The sequence below is a fragment of the Engystomops pustulosus genome, unplaced genomic scaffold (genome assembly GCF_040894005.1).
Source record: "Engystomops pustulosus unplaced genomic scaffold, aEngPut4.maternal MAT_SCAFFOLD_184, whole genome shotgun sequence".
Lineage (NCBI taxonomy): Eukaryota > Metazoa > Chordata > Amphibia > Anura > Leptodactylidae > Engystomops > Engystomops pustulosus.
In genome coordinates, this window is record NW_027285064.1 from 172,501 (window position 1) to 187,724 (window position 15,224).

Consider the following 15,224-nt stretch of genomic DNA (forward strand, 5'->3'; position numbering starts at 1 on the left):
CGATGAAGAACGTCGTTCGCCCTCCTCTGGCTCGGGATTTGGAAACGGCCTGGCCTTCGCCTACTCCGTCGGGCAACTGCCTTCCGCCAGCCCCTTCCCTCGAATCCCCTTCTTCCATTTTAGACCCGATCAGGGGATTGGTCAGCCCAGCCCTGGGGTAAGAAGAGGGGTTGGGGTCGGTTCGGCTTCGGGTGCCCCGCTCGGCCAAAGTTTCCCCTCGCTTTGGAAGCACGCGAGGTCGCGGAGGGTGTCGGGGTTTTTTTTTCGGCTCCCTGGCTTCGCGGGAGCGGCCTTCGGCTAGGGCCGAGGCCGTCCGGCCCGCGCAGATTTGGACCGGGGTCCGGGGCGAGTACCTGCCTCTCTCACGAAGGGAGTGTCACCGGTAAGAAGCCTCTTCCCACGTCTGCTTGCCGACTTACGCTCGCCCCGACGAGAGGCCCAACCGAAAGAGTGGAAAGGGGCAGAGATTTCCAGGGTCGCCCCACCAGGGATGCAATACCCCAGTGCAGACTGTCGGCCCTGCCCCGAACCTACTCGGTGGTTTGAAGGTTAACCTCTTGGGGAAAAGCAGCGATTCGCCTCGCGGTGCGTGCCTCCGCGGATCTAAACCCCCTCGATCGATGTGGGGCCAGAGGACCCCTTTTCCCCGTACGAAACGGCCGGCTCACCATGGGCTCGACATCCGTGGGTCGGAGAGTTGAGCGCTTACGCGCGGCGGGACCTTATAACCTGCAGCGGCTGAGGAGCGAAGATTTCCAGGGTGGGCCCCCGGGGATGCCATACCCCGAGCAGCCAGTCGGCCCCGCTCCTAGCGCGCTGACGAGCAATGGAGTCTTCCCCGCGGCAGCCACCGCCCTCGCCTCGCCGTCGGTCGATGAAGAGCCGAGTTCGCCCTCCTCTGCTCGGGACTCGGAAACGGCCTGGCCTTCGCCTACTCCGTCGGGCAACTGCCTTCCGCCAGCCCCTTCCCTCGAATCCCCTTCTTCCATTTTAGACCCGATCAGGGGATTGGTCAGCCCAGCCCTGGGGTAGGAAGAGGGGTTGGGGTCGGTTCGGCTTCCGGTGCCCCCGCTCGGCCAAAGGTCCCCTCGCTTTGGAAGCAGAGGGTGCCGGGGTTATTTTCGGCTTGACGCCTAGTCCGGTCCCTGCCGGTTCCCGTGGAGGCCCGCGGTCAAAACCAGCTCCCCGGCTGTCGGAGCCGGAGCCCCGCAGCCCGAGCGGACGCACCGAGTCCCTCATGTAAGGGATAGCCGCCCCTACGGAACGGCCCGGACTGGGACCAGGCACCCCCAGGCGCCGAAGGGGTGGGTCGGCCGTGTTGCCGAAGCTTAGCCGGCGCTGATGACCGCAGCCCCTAACGATGCCCACAGGCGGGGGAGCCAAGGAGAGCACTAGGAAGACGTGGCGGGGTCGGACGGCTCAATTTCCAGGGTGGGACCCCGGGGGTTCAGTACCCCGGGCATCCGGTCGGTTTCGCCGGCGCGACCCCAAGCCTTCCACGGCCCCCTTCGTGGGTGCAGGGATACCGAGCAGGGTGCAGGCTTAGACGCCAATTCCCCAGAAGTTTTAGGGATAGGGTTTGTCCGGGCGCCACCGCAGCGACAACCTCGCAAGAAGCTCTCTTCCACAAAAGCACGGGCAACGTTCGTGTGCGAGTGTTGGTCTCCCATGGTCTACCGACTCCCCCGGGCGGCCCAAGCGTTACGCCCACGGCCGGGCCCTCGAGCAGGCGCACCCCTGGTGCCTCTCGTAAGGGAAGGCTACGGTCCTCAACCCCTCGTATGGCGGGGAGGGCGCATTTGAAACGCTAAAGGACGAGCCCTGTTCGGGACCTGGCGGGGATCCGCGGATTGGCGAGAGGGATGGGTCTGCCGTTGGTCAGAGGGGACGCACCCCTGGGACGCAGTTTGGCATTAGCGACCGATGGCCCATCTACGACCATGTACTCCGGGAGCGCCAAGGAGGACGCGGGTGGGCTTTGGGGGCAGACTCAATTTCCAGGGTCTGGGCGCCGGGGGTGCAATACCCTTAAGCGCTCATGTCGGTTTCGTCTGCCGCCCGCCTCTGGCCCGGCTCCTAGTGACGGGTGCTGTGAACGTGCGATCGTGCTTGCGGTTGAAGAGTTCAAAGGCTACCGCTGGGGATAACACGCCCGGGGAATTTAGAAACCCCCCCCTCCGCTACAATCTCTGCTTCTGCCGGACTCGGAGGGGAGCCGCCCCGGGGGCGACCGCTCCCTCTCCTCTTCCGCGGCGTGCCGCGCGCTTCGCCGTCAGCAGCGGAGCGAACCTTTTTCTCGGTCCGCAGCTCTTCAGGCGTAGGCGGGCAGCGCTAACAGGGTACACTGGGGACCACTCGACCGCAACCGCTCCTCCGACCGACGAGCATACCTACCGCGGATACGCCACGGTGGGTCTAAGCCTCGTCGCCGCCGCGAGGAGCAGGCGGGAGCCGTCCCTTTTCGTGCTGCGGAAATAAACCGTGGACACAGAGGTGTGTCTGCGCTCTCCGACCGGGCGGGGGGCGATTGGACTTGCCCGAGGGACACTAGGCGAGGCGCTGCCGCGGGAGCCGGAGCTCCGCGCTGGACGCTGCCGCCGCCAACGCCGCCGCCCCCCACCCACGGTACGGTGGAGTACGCCCGTTCCATACGCTTCGTAGCAAACCTCAGCCGAAGCAGAGAGTCCTACCGCTGTGGCAGGAGCGGGGCCGTGCGAGGACCACACTGGCACCGCGCTACACAACCTTAGGCAGAGGACGACAGCCGCTCACGGGGAGCGGGGGATTGATGCGCGACCAAGACTGAGGCTAAGGAACGCTTTACCATAAACCGGCCGGGGCCAATACCCCTGACCGAGCAAAGTGCCCTGCCCCGCCGGATCGCGCTGTGTCAGATCGATCAAAAGAGCGGAGAGCCGAGACTCTACCGCTGGGAGTTTGTGGAGAACGGCCTGGCTTGCGTCCCGTCCTCCCGCCCTCGACCTCACATGGCTAGCCTCACCCGCCGGGAGCCACCCCATTGGGGACCGTAGGGCGGAGAAGGGGTCTCCGCGTCCGGAATTTACTTGTGGAGAACGGCCTGGCTTACGTCCCGTCCTCCCGCCCTCGACCTCACATGGCTAGCCTCACCCGCCGGGCGCCACCCCATTGGGGACCGTAGGGCGGAGAAGGGGTCTCCGCGTCCGGAATTTACTTGTGGAGAACGGCCTGGCTTACGTCCCGTCCTCCCGCCCTCGACCTCACATGGCTAGCCTCACCCGCCGGGCGCCACCCCATTGGGGACCGTAGGGCGGAGAAGGGGTCTCCGCGTCCGGAATTTACTTGTGGAGAACGGCCTGGCTTACGTCCCGTCCTCCCGCCCTCGACCTCACACGGCTAGCCTCACCCGCCGGGCGCCACCCCATTGGGGACCGTAGGGCGGAGAAGGGGTCTCCGCGTCCGGAATTTACTTGTGGAGAACGGCCTGGCTTACGTCCCGTCCTCCCGCCCTCGACCTCACATGGCTAGCCTCACCCGCCGGGCGCCACCCCATTGGGGACCGTAGGGCGGAGAAGGGGTCTCCGCGTACGGAATTTCTTGTGGAGAACGGCCTGGCTTACGTCCCGTCCTCCCATGGCTAGCCTCACCCGCCGGGCGCCACCCCATTGGGGACCGTAGGGCGGAGAAGGGGTCTCCGCGTCCGGAATTTCTTGTGGAGAACGGCCTGGCTTACGTCCCGTCCTCCCGCCCTCGACCTCACATGGCTAGCCTACCCCGCCGGGCGCCGCTCCATTGGGGATACGGTACGGCAAAGCGCGACGCCGCACGATGCCAACACTTTGTGCAAAAACCTGGCAGAGTCGACCAAAACCTCGCTTCTTTGACCGGTATTTTTGATGCTTTTCTCTGCCGCCGAAGGTGCACTGAGGGTCGGATCGCCCAAAATTTTTACCGGTCGTTTTGGTCTGCGGTTCTTCCGAGAGGTGCCCGCCTGACAGTTCTTTTTCAGCAGCCTCCGAAAGGCCATCCAGCGGGCAAGCCAGGGGTTGGCAGCCGCCGGCGGTGAGCCTTCCCCGGCCGGGGCAGACGGCTCCGACCGCAAAATTTTTTCGACTTTCGCCGAGGCCAAAACCCCATGCACTTTTAAAGCCTGCCCGCAGCGCCGTCTCCTGTCAGACGTCCCTTGCCGCCTGCGGTGGTCCTCGCCCGGCAGAGAGAAGCCGGAGTCGCCCCCTCTCCGGTTCTTTTTCACCATTCCGGAGCTCTGAAATCTGGCGGACACCGAGTGACCGAGGACGCTTCCAGGAGGGCGGCAGCGAGAGGCAGAGTGCCACCGGTCGGGTCGCCGGTTCTCCCACACTTTGAAAATTTTTCGCTTGTTCTGGTGGGATGGAGAGAGAGCGTGGCTTATGCGCCCTCTGCCCCGCGGTACGCCCTCGGCTAGCCTTACGCCGGTGGTTCGCCAGGCCACCGGCACCTTGTACGGCGGGGACGGCGTGGCTTATGCGCCCGTCAACCCACCTACTCGCCCCGGCTAGCCTTTTACCCGGAGGGCGCCACGCTCCGGGTACCAGTGAGCGGCACGAACCCAGTCATACCATGCCGCTCACCTCGCGCCCTCTCCGGCCTCCGCCGCGGAGACCTCCCGCTAGGACCTGCGGGGGGCGATTTCTGCCAAAATCTACAAAGTCCCCGATGGTTAAGGACGTAGACTGTTGAGCGGGACCTACACACTCTTGTAGCCGATGGGGCTCGCCATTTCCCGCAGAAAATGGACCACCTCCCGCAGAGGAACATGAAATGCCCCTTCCCGCGGGACCCGAAGGACCGCTCTGTCCGAGCAGGCCTCCAGGACCACGGCACGCAAAAGCGACTCAGTCCCGCTGGCATTACGGATCTGACTTTGTGCAAAAACCAGGCAGAGTCGACCAAAACCTCCCTTCTTTGACCGGTGTTTTTGTTGCTTTTCTCTGCCGCCGAAGGTGCACTGAGGGTCGGATCGCCCAAAATTTTTACCGGTCGTTTTGGTCTGCGGTTCTTCCGAGAGGTGCCCGCCTGACAGTTCTTTTTCAGCAGCCTCCGAAAGGGCATCCAGCGGGCAAGCCAGGGGTTGGCAGCCGCCGGCGGTGAGCCTTCCCCGGCCGGGGCAGACAGCTCCGACCGCAAAATTTTTTCGACTTTCGCCGAGGCCAAAACCCCATGCACTTTTAAAGCCTGCCCGCAGCGCCGTCTCCTGGCAGACGTCCCTTGCCGCCTGCGGTGGTCCTCGCCCGGCAGAGAGAAGCCGGATTCGCCCTCTCACCGGTTCTTTTTCACCATTCCGGAGCTCTGAAATCTGCCGGACACCGAGTGACCGAGGACGCTTCCAGGAGGGCGGCAGCGAGAGGCAGAGTGCCACCGGTCGGGAAGCCGGTTCTCCCACACTTTGAAATTTTTTCGCTTGTGCTGGTGGGATGGAGAGAGAGCGTGGCTTATGCGCCCTCTGCCCCGCGGTACGCCCTGGCTAGCCTTGCGCCGGTGGTTCGCCAGGCCACCGGCACCTTGTACGGCGGGGACGGCGTTGCTTATGCGCCCGTCATCCCACCTACTCGCCCCGGCTAGCCTTTTACCCGGAGGGCGCCACGCTCCGGGTAACGGTGAGCGGCACGAACCCAGTCATACCATGCCGCTCACCTCGCACCTTTTCCGGCCTCCGCCGCGGAGACCTCCCGCTAGGACATGCGGGGGGCGATCTTGACCAAAATCTACAAAGTCCCCGATGGTTAAGGACGTAGACTGTTGAGCGGGACCTACACACTCTTGCAGCCGAAGGGGCTCGCCATTTCCCGCAGAAAATGGACCACCTCCCGCAGAGGAACATGAAATGCCCCTTCCCGCGGGACCCGATGGACCACTCTGTCCGAGCAGGCTTCCAAGACCACGGCACGCAAGAGCGACTCAGTCCCGCTGTCATTACGGATCTGACTTAGTGCAAAAACCTGGCAGAGTCGACCAAAACTCCCCTTCTCTGACCGGTATTTTTGTTGCTTTTCTCTGCCGCCGAAGGTGCACTGAGGGTCGGATCGCCCAAAATTTTTACCGGTCGTTTTGGTCTGCGGTTCTTCCGAGAGGTGCCCGCCTGACAGTTCTTTTTCAGCAGCCTCCGAAAGGCCATCCAGCGGGCAAGCCAGGGGTTGGCAGCCGCCGGCGGTGAGCCTTCCCCGGCCAGGGCAGACAGCTCCGACCGCATAATTTTTTCGACTTTCGCCGAGGCCAAAACCCCATGCACTTTTAAAGCCTGCCCGCAGCGCCGTCTCCTGTCAGACGTCCCCGCCGCCTGCGGTGGTCCTCGCCCGGCAGAGAGAAGCCGGAGTCGCCCTCTCTCCGGTTCTTTTTCACCATTCCGGAGCTCTTAAATCTGCCGTACTCCGAGTGACCGAGGACGCTTCCAGGAGGGCGGCAGCGAGAGGCAGAGTGCCACCGGTCGGGAAGCCGGTTCTCCCACACTTTGAAAATTTTTCGCTTGTGCTGGTGGGATGGAGAGAGAGCGTGGCTTATGCGCCCTCTGCCCCGCGGTACGCCCTTGGCTAGCCTTACGCCGGTGGTTCGCCAGGCCACCGGCACCTTGTACGGCGGGGACGGCGTGGCTTATGCGCCCGTCAACCCACCTACTCGCCCCGGCTAGCCTTTTACCCGGAGGGCGCCACGCTCCGGGTAGCAGTGAGCGGCACGAGCCCAGTCATACCATGCCGCTCACCTCGCACCTTTTCCGGCCTCCGCCGCGGAGACCTCCCGCTAGGACATGCGGGGGGCGATCTTGACCAAAATCTACAAAGTCCCCGATGGTTAAGGACGTAGACTGTTGAGCGGGACCTACACACTCTTGCAGCCGAAGGGGCTCGCCATTTCCCGCAGAAAATGGACCACCTCCCGCAGAGGAACATGAAATGCCCCTTCCCGCGGGACCCGAAGGACCACTCTGTCCGAGCAGGCCTCCAGGACCACGGCACGCAAGAGCGACTCAGTCCCGCTGGCATTACGGATCTGACTTAGTGCAAAAACCTGGCAGAGTCGACCAAAACTCCCCTTCTCTGACCGGTATTTTTGTTGCTTTTCTCTGCCGCCGAAGGTGCACTACGGGTCGGATCGCCCAAAATTTTTACCGGTCGTTTTGGTCTGCGGTTCTTCCGAGAGGTGCCCGCCTGACAGTTCTTTTTCAGCAGCCTCCGAAAGGCCATCCAGCGGGCAAGCCAGGGGTTGGCAGCCGCCGGCGGTGAGCCTTCCCCGGCCGGGGCAGACAGCTCCGACCGCATAATTTTTTCGACTTTCGCCGAGGCCAAAAGCCCAGGCACTTAGAAAGCCTGCCGCGGCGCCGCCTCCTGTCAGAGGTCCCCGCCGCCTGCGGTGGTCCTCGCCCGGCAGGGAGAAGCCGGAGTCGCCCTCTCTCCGGTTCTTTTTCACCATTCCGGAGCTCTTAAATCTGCCGTACTCCGAGTGACCGAGGACGCTTCCAGGAGGGCGGCAGCGAGAGGCAGAGTGCCACCGGTCGGGAAGCCGGTTCTCCCACACTTTGAAAATTTTTCGCTTGTGCTGGTGGGATGGAGAGAGAGCGTGGCTTATGCGCCCTCTGCCCCGCGGTACGCCCTTGGCTAGCCTTACGCCGGTGGTTCGCCAGGCCACCGGCACCTTGTACGGCGGGGACGGCGTTGCTTATGCGCCCGTCATCCCACCTACTCGCCCCGGCTAGCCTTGTACCCGGAGGGCGCCACGCTCCGGGTAGCAGTGAGCGGCACGAGCCCAGTCATACCATGCCGCTCACCTCGCACCTTTTCCGGCCTCCGCCGCGGAGACCTCACGCTCTGTTCTGCGGAGAGCGATTTTGGGCAAAATCTACAAAGTCCCCGATGGTTAAGGACGTAGACTGTTGAGCGGGACCTACACACTCTTGTAGCCGATGGGGCTCGCCATTTCCCGCAGAAAATGGACCACCTCCCGCAGAGGAACATGAAATGCCCCTTCCCGCGGGACCCGAAGGACCACTCTGTCCGAGCAGGCTTCCAGGACCACGGCACGCAAGAGCGACTCAGTCCCGCTGGCATTACGGATCTGACTTAGTGCAAAAACCTGGCAGAGTCGACCAAAACTCCCCTTCTCTGACCGGTATTTTTGTTGCTTTTCTCTGCCGCCGAAGGTGCACTACGGGTCGGATCGCCCAAAATTTTTACCGGTCGTTTTGGTCTGCGGTTCTTCCGAGAGGTGCCCGCCTGACAGTTCTTTTTCAGAAGCCTCCGAAAGGGCATCCAGCGGGCAAGCCAGGGGTTGGCAGCCGCCGGCGGTGAGCCTTCCCCGGCCGGGGCAGACAGCTCCGACCGCATAATTTTTTCGACTTTTGCCGAGGCCAAAACCCCATGCACTTTTAAAGCCTGCCCGCAGCGCCGTCTCCTGTCAGACGTCCCCGCCGCCTGCGGTGGTCCTCGCCCGGCAGAGAGAAGCCGGAGTCGCCCTCTCTCCGGTTCTTTTTCACCATTCCGGAGCTCTTAAATCTGCCGTACTCCGAGTGACCGAGGACGCTTCCAGGAGGGCGGCAGCGAGAGGCAGAGTGCCACCGGTCGGGAAGCCGGTTCTCCCACACTTTGAAAATAATTCGCTTGTGCTGGTGGGATGGAGAGAGAGCGTGGCTTATGCGCCCTCTGCCCCGCGGTCCGCCCTGGCTAGCCTTACGCCGGTGGTTCGCCAGGCCACCGGCACCTTGTACGGCGGGGACGGCGTGGCTTATGCGCCCGTCAACCCACCTACTCGCCCCGGCTAGCCTTTTACCCGGAGGGCGCCACGCTCCGGGTAGCAGTGAGCGGCACGAGCCCAGTCATACCATGCCGCTCACCTCGCACCTTTTCCGGCCTCCGCCGCGGAGACCTCACGCTCTGTTCTGCGGAGAGCGATTTTGGGCAAAATCTACAAAGTCCCCGATGGTTAAGGACGTAGACTGTTCAGCGGGACCTACACACTCTTGTAGCCGAAGGGGCTCGCCATTTCCCGCAGAAAATGGATCACCTCCCGCAGAGGAACATGAAATGCCCCTTCCCGCGGGACCCGAAGGACCGCTCTGTCCGAGCAGGCCTCCAGGACCACGGCACGCAAAAGCGACTCAGTCCCGCTGGCATTACGGATCTGACTTAGTGCAAAAACCTGGCAGAGTCGACCAAAACTCCCCTTCTCTGACCGGTATTTTTGTTGCTTTTCTCTGCCGCCGAAGGTGCACTACGGGTCGGATCGCCCAAAATTTTTACCGGTCGTTTTGGTCTGCGGTTCTTCCGAGAGGTGCCCGCCTGACAGTTCTTTTTCAGCAGCCTCCGAAAGGGCATCCAGCGGGCAAGCCAGGGGTTGGCAGCCGCCGGCGGTGAGCCTTCCCCGGCCGGGGCAGACAGCTCCGACCGCATAATTTTTTCGAACTTCTCCGAGGTCAAAATCCCAGGCACTCCGACGGAAGGTCCGCCGCGCGTCTCCCGTCTGACGTCCCCGCCGCTCGCGGTGGTCCTCGCCCGGCAGGGAGCTGCCGGATTCGCCCTCTTACCGGTTCTTTTTCACCTTTCCGGAGCTCTGATATCTGCCGCACACACAGTGACCGAGGACGCTTCCAGGAGGGCGGCAGCGAGAGGCAGAGTGCCACCGGGCGGGTCCTCGGTTCTCCCACACTTAGAAAATTTTTGCGCTTGTGCTGGTGCGAGGACGTAGGTCTTTCGACCGGGGCAAGCCTGGAGGGCGGTAGCCGGGATTGGCGCCCTATTCCCGGCTAGCTCTCGGAGGCTTCACCCGGTTGGAGGTTGGAGCTCCGACTTCCATGGGCATGTTCCTCACCGGGACCTACGACCAAGTGTGGCCGAGGGACAGTGACACATTCCCGGGTAGCCTGAGTGGCTGCTCCCGCTGAGCTACTTCCATGGGCACTATTCCTCCCCGGGACTTGCCGCCAAGTCTTGGCCGGGGGACAGTGACACATTCCCGGGTAGCCTGAGTGGCTGCTCCCGCTGAGCTCTTACTTCCATGGGCATGTTCCTCACCGGGACCAACTACCAAGTGTGGCCGGGTTTCGAGCTCCAAACTCGGCTTGCACTTGGTCGCTTGGGGGGTCCCCTCCGCTCCGGGAAGGGCGCCCTCCAGCGGGCAGACGAGGGTACTTCTAGTCTGCCCGAGCTCCATGGGGCCCCTCTCGCCCCTAGGCTCCCCGCCCAGGGTTCCAGGGTCCCGGATAAAGCCACCCTGCCGAGTTCGGTATAGGGTACCGGGCCTGGCTGGAATCACGCCGGGATCGGTGAGACCTCCTCGGCCGCGGCTCAGCCTCCAAACTCCCTTTCGCGGTTCTCTTCCCTTCAACTTCCATGGGCATGTTCCACACCGGGACCTCCGACCAAGTGTGGCCGGGGAACAGTCACCCATGCCCGGGTAGCCTCAGCGGCTGCTCCCGCTGAGGTCAACTTGGAGGTTGGAGCTCCGACTTCCATGGGCACTATTCCTCCCCGGGACCTGCCGCCAAGTCTGGCCGGGGGACAGTGACACATTCCCGGGTAGCCCTGAGCGGCTGCTCCCGCTGAACTCTTACTTCCATGGGCATGTTCCTCATCAGGAACCAACGACCAAGTGTGGCCCAGGGACAGTGACACATTCCCGGGTAGCCTGAGTGGCTGCTCCCGCTGAGCTACTTCCATGAGCACTATTCCTCCCCGGGACCTGCCGCCAAGTCTGGCCGGGGGACAGTGACACATTCCCGGGTAGCCTGAGCGGCTGCTCCCGCTGAGCTACTTCCATGGGCACTATTCCTCCCCGGGACTTGCCGCCAAGTCTTGGCCGGGGGACAGTGACACATTCCCGGGTAGCCTGAGTGGCTGCTCCCGCTGAGCTCTTACTTCCATGGGCATGTTCCTCACCGGGACATACTACCAAGTGTGGCCGGGTTTCGAGCTCCAAACTCGGCTTGCACTTGGTCGCTTGGGGGTCCCCTCCGCTCCGGGAAGGGCGCCCTCCAGCGGGCAGACGAGGGTACTTCTAGTCTGCCCGAGCTCCATGGGGCCCCTCTCGCCCCTAGGCTCCCCGCCCAGGGTTCCAGGGTCCCGGATACAGCCACCCTGCCGAGTTCGGTATAGGGTACCGGGCCTGGCTGGAATCACGCCGGGATCGGTGAGACCTCCTCGGCCGCGGCTCAGCCTCCAAACTCCCTTTCGCGGTTCTCTTCCCTTCAACTTCCATGGGCATGTTCCACACCGGGACCTCCGACCAAGTGTGGCCGGGGAACAGTCGCCCATGCCCGGGTAGCCTCAGCAAGTGCTCCCGCTGAGGTCAACTTGGAGGTTGGAGCTCCGACTTCCATGGGCACTATTCCTCCCCGGGACCTGCCGCCAAGTCTGGCCGGGGGACAGTGACACATTCCCGGGTAGCCTGAGCGGCTTCTCCCGCTGAACTCTTACTTCCATGGGCATGTTCCTCATCAGGAACCAACGACCAAGTGTGGCCCAGGGACAGTGACACATTCCCGGGTATCTTCAGCAGCTGCTCCCGCTGAGCTACTTCCATGAGCACTATTCCTCCCCGGGACCTGCCGCCAAGTCTGGCCGGGGGACAGTGACACATTCCCGGGTAGCCTGAGCGGCTGCTCCCGCTGAGCTACTTCCATGGGCACTATTCCTCCCCGGGACTTGCCGCCAAGTCTTGGCCGGGGGACAGTGACACATTGCCGGGTAGCCTGAGCGGCTGCTCCCGCTGAGCTACTTCCATGGGCACTATTCCTCCCCGGGACTTGCCGCCAAGTCTTGGCCGGGGGACAGTGACACATTGCCGGGTAGCCTGAGTGGCTGCTCCCGCTGAGCTCTTACTTCCATGGGCATGTTCCTCACCGGGACATACTACCAAGTGTGGCCGGGTTTCGAGCTCCAAACTCGGCTTGCACTTGGTCGCTTGGGGGTCCCCTCCGCTCCGGGAAGGGCGCCCTCCAGCGGGCAGACGAGGGTACTTCTAGTCTGCCCGAGCTCCATGGGGCCCCTCTCGCCCCTAGGCTCCCCGCCCAGGGTTCCAGGGTCCCGGATACAGCCACCCTGCCGAGTTCGGTATAGGGTACCGGGCCTGGCTGGAATCACGCCGGGATCGGTGAGACCTCCTCGGCCGCGGCTCAGCCTCCAAACTCCCTTTCGCGGTTCTCTTCCCTTCAACTTCCATGGGCATGTTCCACACCGGGACCTCCGACCAAGTGTGGCCGGGGAACAGTCACCCATGCCCGGGTAGCCTCAGCGGCTGCTCCCGCTGAGGTCAACTTGGAGGTTGGAGCTCCGACTTCCATGGGCACTATTCCTCCCCGGGACCTGCCGCCAAGTCTGGCCGGGGGACAGTGACACATTCCCGGGTAGCCCTGAGCGGCTGCTCCCGCTGAACTCTTACTTCCATGGGCATGTTCCTCATCAGGAACCAACGACCAAGTGTGGCCCAGGGACAGTGACACATTCCCGGGTAGCCTGAGTGGCTGCTCCCGCTGAGCTACTTCCATGAGCACTATTCCTCCCCGGGACCTGCCGCCAAGTCTGGCCGGGGGACAGTGACACATTCCCGGGTAGCCTGAGCGGCTGCTCCCGCTGAGCTACTTCCATGGGCACTATTCCTCCCCGGGACTTGCCGCCAAGTCTTGGCCGGGGGACAGTGACACATTCCCGGGTAGCCTGAGTGGCTGCTCCCGCTGAGCTCTTACTTCCATGGGCATGTTCCTCACCGGGACATACTACCAAGTGTGGCCGGGTTTCGAGCTCCAAACTCGGCTTGCACTTGGTCGCTTGGGGGTCCCCTCCGCTCCGGGAAGGGCGCCCTCCAGCGGGCAGACGAGGGTACTTCTAGTCTGCCCGAGCTCCATGGGGCCCCTCTCGCCCCTAGGCTCCCCGCCCAGGGTTCCAGGGTCCCGGATACAGCCACCCTGCCGAGTTCGGTATAGGGTACCGGGCCTGGCTGGAATCACGCCGGGATCGGTGAGACCTCCTCGGCCGCGGCTCAGCCTCCAAACTCCCTTTCGCGGTTCTCTTCCCTTCAACTTCCATGGGCATGTTCCACACCGGGACCTCCGACCAAGTGTGGCCGGGGAACAGTCGCCCATGCCCGGGTAGCCTCAGCAAGTGCTCCCGCTGAGGTCAACTTGGAGGTTGGAGCTCCGACTTCCATGGGCACTATTCCTCCCCGGGACCTGCCGCCAAGTCTGGCCGGGGGACAGTGACACATTCCCGGGTAGCCTGAGCGGCTTCTCCCGCTGAACTCTTACTTCCATGGGCATGTTCCTCATCAGGAACCAACGACCAAGTGTGGCCCAGGGACAGTGACACATTCCCGGGTATCTTCAGCAGCTGCTCCCGCTGAGCTACTTCCATGAGCACTATTCCTCCCCGGGACCTGCCGCCAAGTCTGGCCGGGGGACAGTGACACATTCCCGGGTAGCCTGAGCGGCTGCTCCCGCTGAGCTACTTCCATGGGCACTATTCCTCCCCGGGACTTGCCGCCAAGTCTTGGCCGGGGGACAGTGACACATTGCCGGGTAGCCTGAGTGGCTGCTCCCGCTGAGCTCTTACTTCCATGGGCATGTTCCTCACCGGGACATACTACCAAGTGTGGCCGGGTTTCGAGCTCCAAACTCGGCTTGCACTTGGTCGCTTGGGGGTCCCCTCCGCTCCGGGAAGGGCGCCCTCCAGCGGGCAGACGAGGGTACTTCTAGTCTGCCCGAGCTCCATGGGGCCCCTCTCGCCCCTAGGCTCCCCGCCCAGGGTTCCAGGGTCCCGGATACAGCCACCCTGCCGAGTTCGGTATAGGGTACCGGGCCTGGCTGGAATCACGCCGGGATCGGTGAGACCTCCTCGGCCGCGGCTCAGCCTCCAAACTCCCTTTCGCGGTTCTCTTCCTTTCAACTTCCATGGGCATGTTCCACACCGGGACCTCCGACCAAGTGTGGCCGGGGAACAGTCGCCCATGCCCGGGTAGCCTCAGCAAGTGCTCCCGCTGAGGTCAACTTGGAGGTTGGAGCTCCGACTTCCATGGGCACTATTCCTCCCCGGGACCTGCCGCCAAGTCTGGCCGGGGGACAGTGACACATTCCCGGGTAGCTTGAGCGGCTTCTCCCGCTGAACTCTTACTTCCATGGGCATGTTCCTCATCAGGAACCAACGACCAAGTGTTGCCCAGGGACAGTGACACATTCCCGGGTAGCCTCAGCAGCTGCTCCCGCTGAGCTACTTCCATGAGCACTATTCCTCCCCGGGACCTGCCGCCAAGTCTGGCCGGGGGACAGTGACACATTCCCGGGTAGCCTCAGCAGCTGCTCCCGCTGAGCTACTTCCATGGGCACTATTCCTCCCCGGGACTTGCCGCCAAGTCTTGGCCGGGGGACAGTGACACATTGCCGGGTAGCCTGAGTGGCTGCTCCCGCTGAGCTCTTACTTCCATGGGCATGTTCCTCACCGGGACCAACTACCAAGTGTGGCCGGGTTTCGAGCTCCAAACTCGGCTTGCACTTGGTCGCTTGGGGGGTCCCCTCCGCTCCGGGAAGGGCGCCCTCCAGCGGGCAGACGAGGGTACTTCTAGTCTGCCCGAGCTCCATGGGGCCCCTCTCGCCCCTAGGCTCCCCGCCCAGGGTTCCAGGGTCCCGGATACAGCCACCCTGTCGAGTTCGGTATAGGGTACCGGGCCTGGCTGGAATCACGCCGGGATCGGTGAGACCTCCTCGGCCGCGGCTCAGCCTCCAAACTCCCTTTCGCGGTTCTCTTCCCTTCAACTTCCATGGGCATGTTCCACACCGGGACCTCCGACCAAGTGTGGCCGGGGAACAGTCACCCATGCCCGGGTAGCCTCAGCGGCTGCTCCCGCTGAGGTCAACTTGGAGGCTGGAGCTCCGACTTCCATGGGCACTATTCCTCCCCGGGACCTGCCGCCAAGTCTGGCCGGGGGACAGTGACACATTCCCGTGTAGCCCTGAGCGGCTGCTCCCGCTGAACTCTTACTTCCATGGGCATGTTCCTCATCAGGAACCAACGACCAAGTGTGGCCCAGGGACAGTGACACATTCCCGGGTAGCCTCAGCAGCTGCTCCCGCTGAGCTACTTCCATGAGCACTATTCCTCCCCGGGACCTGCCGCCAAGTCTTGCCGGGGGACAGTGACACATTCCCGGGTAGCCTGAGTGGCTGCTCCCGCTGAGCTACTTCCATGGGCACTATTCCTCCCCGGGACTTGCCGCCAAGTCTTGGCCGGGGGACA